At 54.9% G+C, this 12,309-nt stretch overlaps 1 long non-coding RNA gene across 5 annotated transcripts; it reads left to right on the top strand.

Moving 5' to 3' along the window:
- Positions 1-4,664: 4,664 nt before the first annotated feature.
- On the top strand, positions 4,665-10,473 carry LOC102151894. 5 transcript variants are annotated; one of them, XR_005364936.1, is made up of 5 exons: positions 4,665-5,165; positions 5,607-5,821; positions 5,949-6,091; positions 8,273-8,423; positions 9,902-10,473. It is a non-coding gene; the product is annotated as an uncharacterized LOC102151894 (long non-coding RNA). The 5 variants fall into 5 exon arrangements; XR_005364935.1 differs by lacking the exon at positions 5,607-5,821 and having other exon boundaries at positions 4,667-5,165; positions 5,822-6,091; XR_005364933.1 differs by lacking the exon at positions 4,665-5,165 and having other exon boundaries at positions 5,388-5,821.
- Positions 10,474-12,309: the final 1,836 nt, after the last annotated feature.

The following is a 12,309-nucleotide window of genomic DNA, read 5'->3' on the forward strand; positions in this document are numbered from 1 at the left end:
ATCCACAGGCCTGTGGACAGACACTTCCGTCGTTCCTACCTTTTGGCTATGGTGAATGATGCCGCGGCGAACACGGGTGTACATATATCTGCTTGAGCCCCCTGCTTTCAGTTCTTTTGGGTATATGCCCAGAAGTGGAATTGCTGGATCATATGGTAATTCTATTTTTAATTTTTTTGAAGAAACGCCATACTGTTTTCCACCGTGGCCGCCCCATTTCCCATTCCCACCATTGGGGCACGAGGTTCAATTTCTCCACATCCTCACCAACACTGGTGATCTTCTGTGAAGTATTAACTCATGTGCTTTTCATTTTCATTTCTCTGATGATCACTCGGGGAATAAGAATCTTTAAAATGCAAAAAAAAAAAAAAAAAAAAAGAGTTTTTAAAATGCCGCTGGTGAGTCTATAATGGTGTAATCATCAGGTCCTGCTTCCATGGGAGGGAGCCAGGGTCTGGGGTGCTGCCCCCTTCCTGGGGATGCTTCACCCACATCTCCAAGTCCTTAGCTCCCCACCAGGTGAGCGAGGCTCTGCGTGACCTGCACCCCCGTGAACGGCCTAGAGTGGAGGCCCTGCCCTCCTTGGGTCCTGACTTCTCCAGAACCACTGTCTCTAATGTTGCAATCTCTACCCCCCCTCCTTGTCCAACCTCCACCCTGCCCCTGCCCCACTAGGCCTGACAGGAACTGAGCTGGGCCTTTCCAGTGCTGGCTGACTCTGTTACCTAGAGTGTCTGCCCTGGCCTGGGACACGGAGCAGAGCAGAGTCAACACCACACGGCGAGGCATGGGGCAGGGAGGGGGCGGGGCGGGTGTCATCGGCAGGTCTCTGGGTCTCTCATTTCCAGATGGGGGCACCTATAGGTGTGGGGAAAGAGCAGGGCCTCTGGAGCCAGATGGACTCAGGCTGAGTTCCATCTCTACCATTCCCCGGCTGTGTGACCTTGGATAAATCACTTCCCTCTTCCCCTCCTGCCCTCATTTTTTCACCTGGAGAATGGCTGAGATGGTGCTTGGCACATTCAAGCACTCCCTCAAGACTTTCTAGAATTACCAGCATCAGCCTCATTATCACAATATCCACACGACTAGTCAGCTCACGTCTGTGTCAGACAGTCCATGGCTCCCTACTGCTGGCAGAAGAAAGTCTACCACGCTCATAGACTGGTGGATGCTGCCTGACTGGCCCCTGCCAACATCTCCAACATCCTCTTCCTGTCACTCAACACATTCAAGTCACCAGGACCACCCTCCTTTCGCTCAGACACCCAGCACTCCTTTCTACCACAGGCCCTTTGCATATGCTCTTCTTCCTGCCTGAAATATGCTTTCCCCACCACTCTACTCCCATCCCTCCAACAATTAATGCTAAAAGGCCCTGTCTCACCTCAGATATTACTTCTTCAGAGAAGTCTTCCTGGACACTCCCACACCCATCCACTTGGGAACCTTGCCCCTCCCCCCATAGCACTTCCCATATGCACTCACAGTACTGAATTGTGCGATTACTTGAGGAATGTCAGCCACCCCACATGAGCTCCACAAGGCCAGGATCATGCCTGTTTTGCTCCTCGCTATAGTGCAAGCGCTGAGGACAGGTTGATCCAGGTACCCCCAAAATATCCATCAAATTGAATTATCAACTTCCAGAATCTCCCTGATTTTGGAAACTCGGATTTGTTTCAACAAAGACAATCCATTACCCACATAGCTAAATGAGCTTTAACTTTCATACCTTTGATGAGACAAATCTGAGAAAACCCTCAGCTAGATCCTGTGTCCTAATTTCTCTGCTCAGAAAAATATGGTCACTGAACTCAGAGCAGCTGTTCACAATTCCTGCTGTGCCTCCTCACCATCCAGCCTCCTGTCCCCCTTGCTCAGAACGCACAGGAGGCTCCAGGTTGCTCCACGCGGGTCACCCCTTGCTTGGGGATAAACGCCAACTATGAGTAATGGGGGGTTTGCAGAGGGAGATGCAGATGCATTTTTGGCCCCATCAGCAAGATCAGCAAGAGCCATGGTGGCCCCTTGCCTGGGGTTAGGGCCTGACTCAGCTGATGCCCACATGGTAGCCCCCCAACCAGCTGGGGAGTAAGGATGTGGACCCCAAGGGGGCCACGGGGCAGGAGGCTTCATGTTGCCAAAATCCATGTGTTTACCAACTGGTCCATCCTCACGCTCATCTATTTCAATAGCTGTGGTGCAGCTACTATCCTGTGCTGGGCGCTTTGTGGGAGGAACTCAGTGCAGAGCCGGTCCTGCCCTCCTCTAGCAGGAGAAGGACCTCAAGGACCTCGAAAAGTGATTACACAAACACAGGAATTATTTCTAAGGGCGTCCAGGGCTCCACCCCTTTCTCCAAGCTTGCTACCCCTGCTTCTCTGGGCTTAGGGCCTATGGGTGGTGGGGATCCTTTACAGGATGCTCCAGGAGGCCCCCGGGGGGAGGCGGTATCCAGATGGGGAGAGTGTGGATATCCCTCTGAAATGTCCTCAATGGGGGCACTTGTGTGGCTCCGTGGTTGAGCGTCTGCCTTTGGCTCAGGGGGTGGTGATTCTGGGGCCCTGAGGTTGAGTTCCACATCAGTCTCCCACAGGGAGACTGCTTCTCCCTCTCCTAAGTCTCTGCCTCTCTCTGTGCGTCTATCATGAATAAATAAAATCTTTAATAAATAAAATAAAATAAAATAAAATAAAATAAAATAAAATAAAATAAAATAAAATAAAACAAAACATCCTCAATAAAAAACTTTCTTGACTCTGAGATGCGAACTAGTTATAGGTAACACCCACTGTGGGCACTAAGGGCTGATAGAGGTTGGAGCCAACTTGGGGAAGTGACACTCCACCCTGAGGAGGCCCGGAAGAAGGGTGGACTGTCCCAAGACACAGGTGAATTGAAGGACGACTTGGGATCTGGGGTCACTGCCCGGTTGGGCTCCATGGTGTGGCCTGGGGGTGTGGATTGTCCTGTGTGAATGGGACTGTCCCATTCACACGCACATGCACACTCCCACATGCGTATGCACATGCACATACCCGTAGAGGGCTTCTCTGGAGAGCCTGCACCCCATTTCCTGCCCAGAATTGCCAGGCTTACCCATCAGGCAGCAGACTCCACTCATCCCCCAGTGGTCAACGTCCTCAGCTAAGCTGGGGTGCCCCAGCCTTTCTGGACCCTCTGCCTTCTGGCTTCTTACAGCTGCCTGGCTGCCATTCTGCAGCTGGGGCCACGGAGGCTTCTTCTGGAAAGGGGAGCCAATTGGGGTGGGGATGGAGAGGCAAGAAGCTGCATTTCCTGAGAAGGGAGGCCTGAACCGCAGGGAGATGGAGACCCTCAGGGAAATTCGCACCCCAGCTGCTTACAGCCCGAAGACAAGAGTTCTCAGCTGCTGTCACATGGACACACACACACATGCACACTGACACACATGGGCACGGACGCATACAGTCCTACCCTCCCACTAGCACACGCTGCCCTGCAGATACACACTGACACACTCATAATGACATGCCAACACAATGCTCCAGTGCTCACACACACACACACACACACACACACACAAATGTAAAACTCTGTCTGCCGTCTGCTTCAGAACAGCCCTCTCCTGAGGCTACAGCCTCCTCTGCTCACCGTTCCCATGATCCTCTAGGTTGCCCCCCCAGCTGCCACATCGCCCCAAATCCTGAGAAATCAGGAAAGATTCTTTTAAAACTCACACCTCGGATTTTAGGCTTAAACAATATTTTGAAAACTTGGGGCTCAGCTCTCAGGCTCAATCAGAGGTGATCTTGTGTTCCCAGGCAGGTGGGGGCTGGTTGGAGGCTGGAGCCCCGGTTGAGCACCCCGGGCTACAGAGTGGGGGAGGGGCAGCGCCCATGGGTGGGGGAGCCCCACCAAACTCTGCTGGGCGAGAGACGGCTGAGGGCTGTGGGGTCAAGGCCACGGGTCTGGGAGTCCCAATCTCCCCTTCTCACCCCATTCATGCTGCAATCCTTCCCAAGGGGCGTCTCTCTGGAGAGACTCAGTTTCCCTATCTGCACAGTGGGTGCGACCTACCCCATGGGGCCAGTGTGAGGCTTAAATGACATCACACCTGTGAAGTGATAAGCCCTGGAAGCCCCAGAAAAGAAAGTGAGGGTGGGATGGGCAAACCTCGTGCCAGTGACACCCCCTCCTTTCTCCCGCCTCCGGTGGAAACCAGCCTGAAAATAACCAGCTTTTTCCTTTTCACTGCGGCTGAAGCAGCGCTTCCCGTAGGACTGTGCTTATCAGAAGCAAAGCCGCTCTCTCTGCCAGAAGGTGACTGTGGGGGCTCCGGCTCCCCCTCCAGCCTCCAGCCCGACTCCCACGGAGGAAACGCTGAATTTCCTCCCGCGTTCAGGCCTCTACCCACCGGCCCCCAGCCCCCCAAACAATTTTGCATATATTTAAATCTCCTCTGCTGTTGCCAGTCTGAGCCGCAACCCCCCCACCAGCCCCCGAAAAAGAGAGAGAGGAATTACAAAGCCCATCATTTGTCTCCGTCCCCGCACCCCATCTATCAGGGCCCGAGCCCGTCGCCTGCGAGGAGGCGCGCGCCCGGACGGCCGCTTTAATGGGGCGCCGCGTGTGACTGTGCGGCCGCGGCGGGCGCAGCCGGCCGGCATTTGCATACATATTAAACGGAGCAGTAAAAAATGCAGACATGCAAACCATTTGGACGGGCTCCTCGGCGCAGAGCCTGCCAGGAAATCAATCTTCTGGTTTCTTAAAGGAAACCTGCTCGGGAGGAGGTGGTGAAGCGGCGCAGCCTGCAGGCCCTGGGAGGGGGCGGCCGTCATCTGTCCATCTGTCCGCCGCAGCCCAGCCGGCCGTGGGGGTCCTTGCCGGCCGCGGCCTCGGTGGCCCTCGGACAGGGAGCAGGGAGGGACGCCGAGCCACCGTCCGTCCACCCTGGGTGTGGGCCCTGGGGCCTGGCTGGGCTGGCCGTGTGCCCTAGAGCAAGAGGCTTGGCCCCTCTGAGCTCCCCTCGCCCGGTGGCAGTGATCCTTTCTCTGGCTGCGCTCCCCACCCCCAGGGGATGGTGAAGATTCTTCCCTCACTTTGTGACTCTGGGACTTAAAGGATTCAGCGGAGGTGGCCCAGCCCCTCTCTGCAGAGCCAGGATCCCAAGCCAGGTGTGAAGGAGACTGGCCAAGAGCAGAGGCTCTGGAGGCAGGTGGCCTGAATTCAAAGTCAGGCTCCACTCTTTCCAAGCTGTTTGACCCTGGGCAAGTGTGCTAACCTCTCTGTTTCCTGGGGGGGGGGGGGGGGGGATGAGGCTCAATCCACCTCCCTCTTAGGTGTGTTGTTGGATTAAAGTAGGTCAGCCATTGCCTGGCATGAAGTAAGGAAATCCATAAATGATGGTAGAGCAGAGTGGAGGAGGGTTCTTGGTGTTACTGGTATGGTTTTTCCAGGTTAAAATCCCTCTCTGTGTCTGCATGGCCTGGTGAGTCATTCCTCCCTCCAGTCTTCTTACCTATAAACACGGTGTTTGAGTCTCATACGAATGTCTCACTAACATGGATCACCTACTCCACCCTGGGTCCCAGTACCTCCACTGCTGTTTCCACCAGATGCAGCCAAGGAAGCCCCTCAGAGGGCTGCTGAGCCCATCATCCTCTGGCAGCTTAGCAAAGCCCAGGGCCTGAGTGCTGGGGGATACCCTGTGCAAGCCCCGAATGGATTGAACATCTGTGGGACCAAGAAAGGCAAATGGCCCAGAACCTTAGCACAAACAGGCTGCTGCTGCCTGTGCCACCTGCCCTCTCAACTTCATTCCACTTTACAGGTAAGGAAACTGAGGCTCAGCAAGAGGTGCCAAGGCCGGGCTGTGGTGGCCTGACTGACTATAGGCTGCCTCCCCAGACGTCACTGGTAAATGCTGTCGGTGGACTGAGCTCATTCTGGGGTCCTAGGGATGCTGCGCCTGCCAAAAAGGTGTGTGCTGGTGAAGAAAGAAATCTGTCTTGTGCCTGGGCGGTACCCCTAACGGTCCTTCCTTGACGAAGTGGGAGTGAAGAAGGAAAGGTTTGCCTTCCCTTGGTTCTCACGCCTGGAGGTGAGGAATGGAGGTGACCAGCATCCCCAGGACAGGCTAAGCAGTGGGCAATGCTAGGGAGCTGATGGGGGTGGGGGAGTGTGCCCAGGCTAGGGAAAGCCACCTTCCTGTCTGAGCCCTGAGGACTGGAGTGAAGAGCCAGGCCAGGGCTTGGGTTGGGGGGGGGGGGGCACGGGTGTTTGCCTCCAGTGGAGAGCACTTCCCATCTAAGCCCCTGGTGACCTCCACGCATGTGGAGCTGTAGCCTGGTGCCATGGGAACAGAAAAGACTGAATCCAGGGTGTGGTCCAGTTCAGGGGTGCCTCCCTGTGTGACCCTGGGCAAAGGCCCTGCTCTCTCTGGGCCAAGGTGGCTGAGCCATCTGTATTCCTTCTCTGTCTCCCCTGGGAAACCCCTCCCTCTTGCCCCCCCCCCCCCCCCCCCGCCCGCCCGCCCCCAGGCTCCAAAGCTCTCTGGGCCTCCATCTCTCCATCCCTCCACCTCCCTCCGCCTGCTCTCAAGTACAACCCCCCCACCACCACCACCACCTACTGCCGGGCAGGCGGGTAAAGGCGGGAGGGGCAGGAGTTACAGGAACCGGCTGGGCCCAGGCGATTGCTCAACTGGGGAGCCTGGCCCTGCCGGCCTCCACAGGCCTCCACTTCCACCAGCCCGCCCTCCCTCCCAGCTCTGCATTGCAAACATTCCTCGCCAACCTCGGTCGCTGCAGCCCCGGAAGAGGGAACTGCCGCAGACACAGCATGAGGCCGCCAGAAACGCTTAACCCCTTCTGTCCTTCCAGGGAGAGGCTGGCGGGGGGCAGGTGGGTGGATCTGGGTGGCTGCTGGGGTGTCCAGGCTCTGAGTGACCTGGTCAGGTGAATGGCCGGCCACCCTGGCTTGCCCCGGGTTACTAACCTTAATCAACAGGCTCTCTCCAGCCCTGGATTCACTCAGCAGCCATTTCCAGAGCTCTCCTTGGGTGCCAGACCTGGGGGATCAGACATGGAGGTCCTCATGGTCTAGTGTGTGCGGGGTGGGGGGTGGTGGTGGAGAGAGGTTGTCAGATAAAGAGGAGTTTTTTTAGATCATCACAATGATGAGTGCTACAAAAGAGAAGTACAGGGTGAGCCTGCGTGTGAACTAAAGTGGCTCAACTAGGCAGGGAGGGCTTCCTGGAGGAAGTGACATTTCATGAACCATGAGAAGAAGAGAGGGAGGGTTCTAGGCAGAGAATGCAGCAAGCAGGAAGCTCTAGAGAGAAGGAGGGAGAGGTCAGTGTGTTCCAGTCCGTATGTCTGAAGGAGAGCGGGCAGGGGGTGGAGAGCCCTCAGATGGGAGGCTTTGGCCTGTGCCAGGCTCCAGAAGGCCTTGGGGCCACTCCCAGGTGTAGACTGTCTTCTGTGGGTGGTGAGGAGCCACAGGTGGGTTCTACGTGGGGAATGACAGTCAAATCCAACTCTAGGCACCGTGATTCCTGTGAAAAACGGAACCTTAACAGAAAGGGGGAGCTAGCATGTTTTCAAGTACAGACCAAATACACTCTAAGGCCAGAACACCTGAACCACGCCAAAGTGCCACCAACAGGAGACATTTCAAATGGCAGCCTGGCAGCCGGGCCTGGCACTGGCTTCTCTTGGGGCCTGGGTGGCCACTCCGAGGCTTGCTGTCCCCAGCCCAGCTAGAGGCAGCAGGCTCGGGTTGGTTCCTCCTACCAGGATGGTACATGGGCCCTTCCACACTCCTGACAACCACTCTGCAGACAGCTGGAGCTCAATAAATGCAGCAGCTAGAGAGCTGAAGTTAACAGGCTGAGGGATCATCCAGGTCCTCAGCCTCCTCACTTCACAGGTGAAGGAACAGACCTAGAGGCAGGAGTGGCAGAGCTGGGCTGGCCGTTGTGGGTATGCCCCCGGCACAGGGGCGGAGGGGCATGCATGGCCACAGCACGCGTCCAGGGAGGAGACCAGCCTGCCTGTGACCTTGGCATCCACAGAAGCGACCCTCCAACCCAGAAAACCAAGAACCATTTGGAAATGGGCAGTAACTAAACCTGGCTCATGGAGGAGTCTACTCCTCTGTTCCCTTAGAGCTCGAGGGAATGAGCCAGAAGACAAAGTAAGCTGGTAGGAAACTTCTAGGCCGTATTGATTTCACTGTGGACATGTTTTCTTTTCTTCTTCTTCTTCTTTTTTTAATGAAGTATTACAACATCGACATACCAAGAAGATAAAAATGGAGCTGCTCTGATTGGAGAGGAAGGGGGTATCCTTGGACTTACCCCATGCACACCCACACAGGCTGTGTCTTCCTGACGAGCCCCAGTCTCTTCAGAATGGACTGAGGATCAGCAGGTGAGTCCCTCCCCAGATTTTAGGGATGGGGAAACTGAGGCCCAGAGAGGCAACTCTTGCCCAGAGTCACACAGCCTCAAGGAACGGAGCCAGTGTGCCCCCAGGTCAGCCTGTCCCAAAGACCTGCCATTACTCCCTACCACTCAAACTCCCTCCATCAGCCCAGGCCTAGGCTGAGAGATCAGGAACCAGTGCCCACATTCCATTTTCTGAGAGTCCAGGACTGGTCTGTTTGTTGGGATAGCACAGTTAGCCAGAGCTCCCCAAGTGCTGCTCAGCAGGTTGAGACTTCTGGAAGGAGAACACACCCAGGATGCTCCCTCTATTAAAATCATGCCCCAACAGGACAGGAAGGGGCTGGGCACACTCCATGCCTACACTTGCCTCAAACAGAAGGAGCGGCTGAGTTCCAGCCCTCTGGGGTCACCCCTGCAGGAGGCCCAAACAACAGCTAATGTCTGTGTTGTGGCTCCGGGTCCACTCTTGGTCACAGAGCAAGGCTCCTTCCAGGCAGTGATGGTTCTATAAGGGTTTTTGTTTTGTTTTTTTAAGATGTTATTTATTTATTTGACAGAGAGAAAGCATAAGCAGGGGGAGCTGCAGAGAGAGAGAGGGAGAAGCAGGCTCCCCACTGAGCAGGGAGCCCGACTTGGAGATCCATCCCAGGACCCCAGGATCATGACCTGAGCCAAAGGCAGTTCTTTGAACCCTGCCACCAGCTTTGTCACAGTAAAGCATCCCAGAGCCCTTTTGCTGGGCCAGGGATCGTGTCTCTGAATCAACACAACCTGAGGGACTCGCCAGCATCACCCCATTTTGTAGATGGGAAACTGAGGACTATGAGGTCACTTGCCTGGGGTTGCACGGCTCATAGCGGATGGGCAGGCCTAGGAAATCAATATTTTATTTTTTATTTTTTTAAATTTTATTTATTTATCCATGAGAGACACACAGGGAGAGAGAGGCAGAGACACAGGCAGATGGAGAAGCAGGCTCCATGCAGGGAGCCCGATATGAGACTCGATCCCAGAACTCCAGGATCACACCCTGGGCCGAAGGCAGGCGCTCAACCACTGAGCCACCCGGGGATCCCGGAAATCAATATTTTAAACTCATCTATTTATTATCAGTTTATCTTTGGCATTTCTCCAAAGCTTACTCTCTAATCTTCCCCACACACGGGTTCACCTGGGTCACTGATTTTGTCTCTGAACTTCCAGAAGGCAGAGATGCTTGGGTTGTCATAGCCCTCATCCCGAAATAATCTCATTTTGTGCACTTTTCAGAAAGGAGTGGCCTAACGTGGAGGTACTCGTGGAACGTCAGGGACAAGGATTGCACAGTGCCCTGATGCCCGAGAGGCACCCGGCACATGGGGGTGGGGTGGGGTGGGGAGGTGGGGGCAGGGAGAGCTCTTGGCAAACGGGGCAGGATGAATACGGTTGCTGTGGTTGGCTGTGTTCTTTCTCCTCCCTTAGATCACAGGGCAGCAGGTTCACTTGTCAGAGTTGCTAACTGGCACCAGATGTTAAGACCCAACTGCATGAATGAGACCCGCTTCCTGGCCTTCTTGTGCTGAAGTGATGGCGACTGGCCAGTCAGCCTTCGAGATGGTCTCCAGATGGTTCCTTCCTCCTGTTCACATCTCTGTAGGCCCCTCCCACGGTGAATAGGGCTCCCTGTGTGACCAACAGGATGCTGTAGGAATGACCCAAGGTTAGGTCATAAAAGGCACCATGGCTTCAGTCTTGCTCCCTGGAGTCACTCCCCTGGGGGAAGCCAGCCTCCATGTTGTAAGGACACTCAAGCAATCCTACAGAGAAGACCCTGTGGTGAGGAACCGAGGTCTCTGCCTTGCCAGCCTTGCAAGTGCACCATCTAAGGAGCCCATGGTCCAACCCCAGTCAAGCTGTCAGATGACGCAGCCCCCACAACACCTTAGCGGCAATCCCAAAAGAGACCACAAGCTGGAACCATCCAGCTAACCCACTTCTCAATTCCTTACCCACAGAAACTTGGAGAATAAATGCCGATGATTTTAAGCCACTAAGTTTGGGGTGATTTGTTACACAGCTATAGGTAACTAACACGGGAACAGAGAGACTTTTTATTATGAGGGTCTTTCACTAACTTGGTTCCTGAACTGTGCTCTGTGGAGTACTGATTCCAGAAGAGGCTATGGAAAAGCACAGTCTGTCTTGTGTGGGCAGACCGTGACTTGAGTCTCTCATGCCAGATTCCCAGTGCTCCTTGGCATGCCATCCAAGCACACCCCTCTGGGCAAGGACACCTAACTTTCTCCTAACCCTGCATTTCTCAGGAGTCTTTGTGGAGCTCTGACACCAGAGCTTCAGAGCACTCTTTGGGAAACACAGCCCAACTGTCATGGCAGCAAGCTCCTTGAGCACATTGAATTATTGTGCCCGGTACAAAAACAAAAACACCTCCAGCCTGATATTCAGAGGAGTGTGGCCTCCGGTATTCTTTTTTTTTTTGTTTTGTTTTGTTTTAAGATTTTATTTTTTTATTCATGAGAGACACACAGAGAGAGAGACAGAGACAGAGATATATGGCAGAAGGAGAAGCAGGCTCCCTGTGGGGAGCCCGATGCGGGACTCTATCCCAGGACCCTGGGATCATGACCTGAGCCAGAGGCAGATGTTCAGCCACTGAGCCACCAGGCGTCCCGGCCTCTGGCATTAGATACAAAGCCACAGTGGCTGGCCTGCCAGGGCAGACAGCCTGTCTGGGCTCCTTTTCCAGGGAAGGGGCTGATTTGCCCTGTATCCTGCCAGTCCCACCAGTCTCACACTCGGCGGTATTGGTCAGGGTCCCAGACCAGTGTCTGGCTGTGGACCTCAGACCATTAAGGGACCCCTGAGGACTCAGATTTTGGTTTCTACCTCTGCAGCTCCAGCTTTCCTGAGCTCTGTAGCCCCAGCACGTGGGCCATGCTGCGCCCGTGAACTCCCCACCCCTCTCGTTGGCGAGGGCCGAATCCTCAGTGCCAATGCCTCTGAGTTGAATATTTCTCAGTGGGCGTGCTACCATGGTCTTAAAACACGAACCACTGGAAAATAGCATTTGATATAGAAAAATTCATTTTACAGGCAACTTTTCTAAGAGCGAATCCACCCCCTTCAGCGAGAGAAGCTGTGCTGAGAAAACCCGCATTCTTTCAGGCCCCTGGGGCTGCGTGGGGGTGGGAACAGAGAGCTTTCTACATGCTAGGAGGCAGAGGGCTTTTCTTTTGTTGAAAACATAATTTTACCCTCATGTCACTTCATTTTTCCCCGGCATGGACATTCAGGGGCTCTCAGGCCTTTCTGGAGCCTTCCAGTGGCCTGCCTTCCTCCTGGGGCCGGAGTGTGATCCCAGCAGTTGCCTCACCCCAGAGCCCCTGCTCAGGCCTGCTGCACCCAAATACACATTTGGACAAGATCCCCAGGTGATCTGGGCCACACTGAAGTTGGGGAGTGCTCAGATGCCCCCCAAACTATCATCCCCAGGTGCCCCCAGCCTGCTCGCCTCCGGGCTGCCATGCCTGGCCTCCTCACTCCCCTTCCGGGCTCTCTACCCCATCACAGATGGCTTCTCATAGGGGCGCCAGGTGCCTTCTATACCTCTGCACCCCCTTTCATCACAGACATCCAGTGACATGGTCAGGACAAGAGGGGTGGGAAGTCAAGAGACCCAAACAAGAGGTAATGCCAGCAGTAAAGACACCCGGGCCTTACAGAGTGCTCACAACCCAGCAGGGACATGGTGAGAGCCAGAAACTCAGAGAGGGGAGGCCATCTACCCAAGGTCACACAGCCAAAGAAAGGCAGAAGCCTATGTCTCATCAGCCACTGAGCTCTCCAGAACCCCTTGCTCACGTGTGAGG

Source organism: Canis lupus, chromosome 9 (assembly GCF_011100685.1).
Source record: "Canis lupus familiaris isolate Mischka breed German Shepherd chromosome 9, alternate assembly UU_Cfam_GSD_1.0, whole genome shotgun sequence".
NCBI classification, from domain to species: Eukaryota; Metazoa; Chordata; class Mammalia; order Carnivora; family Canidae; genus Canis; species Canis lupus.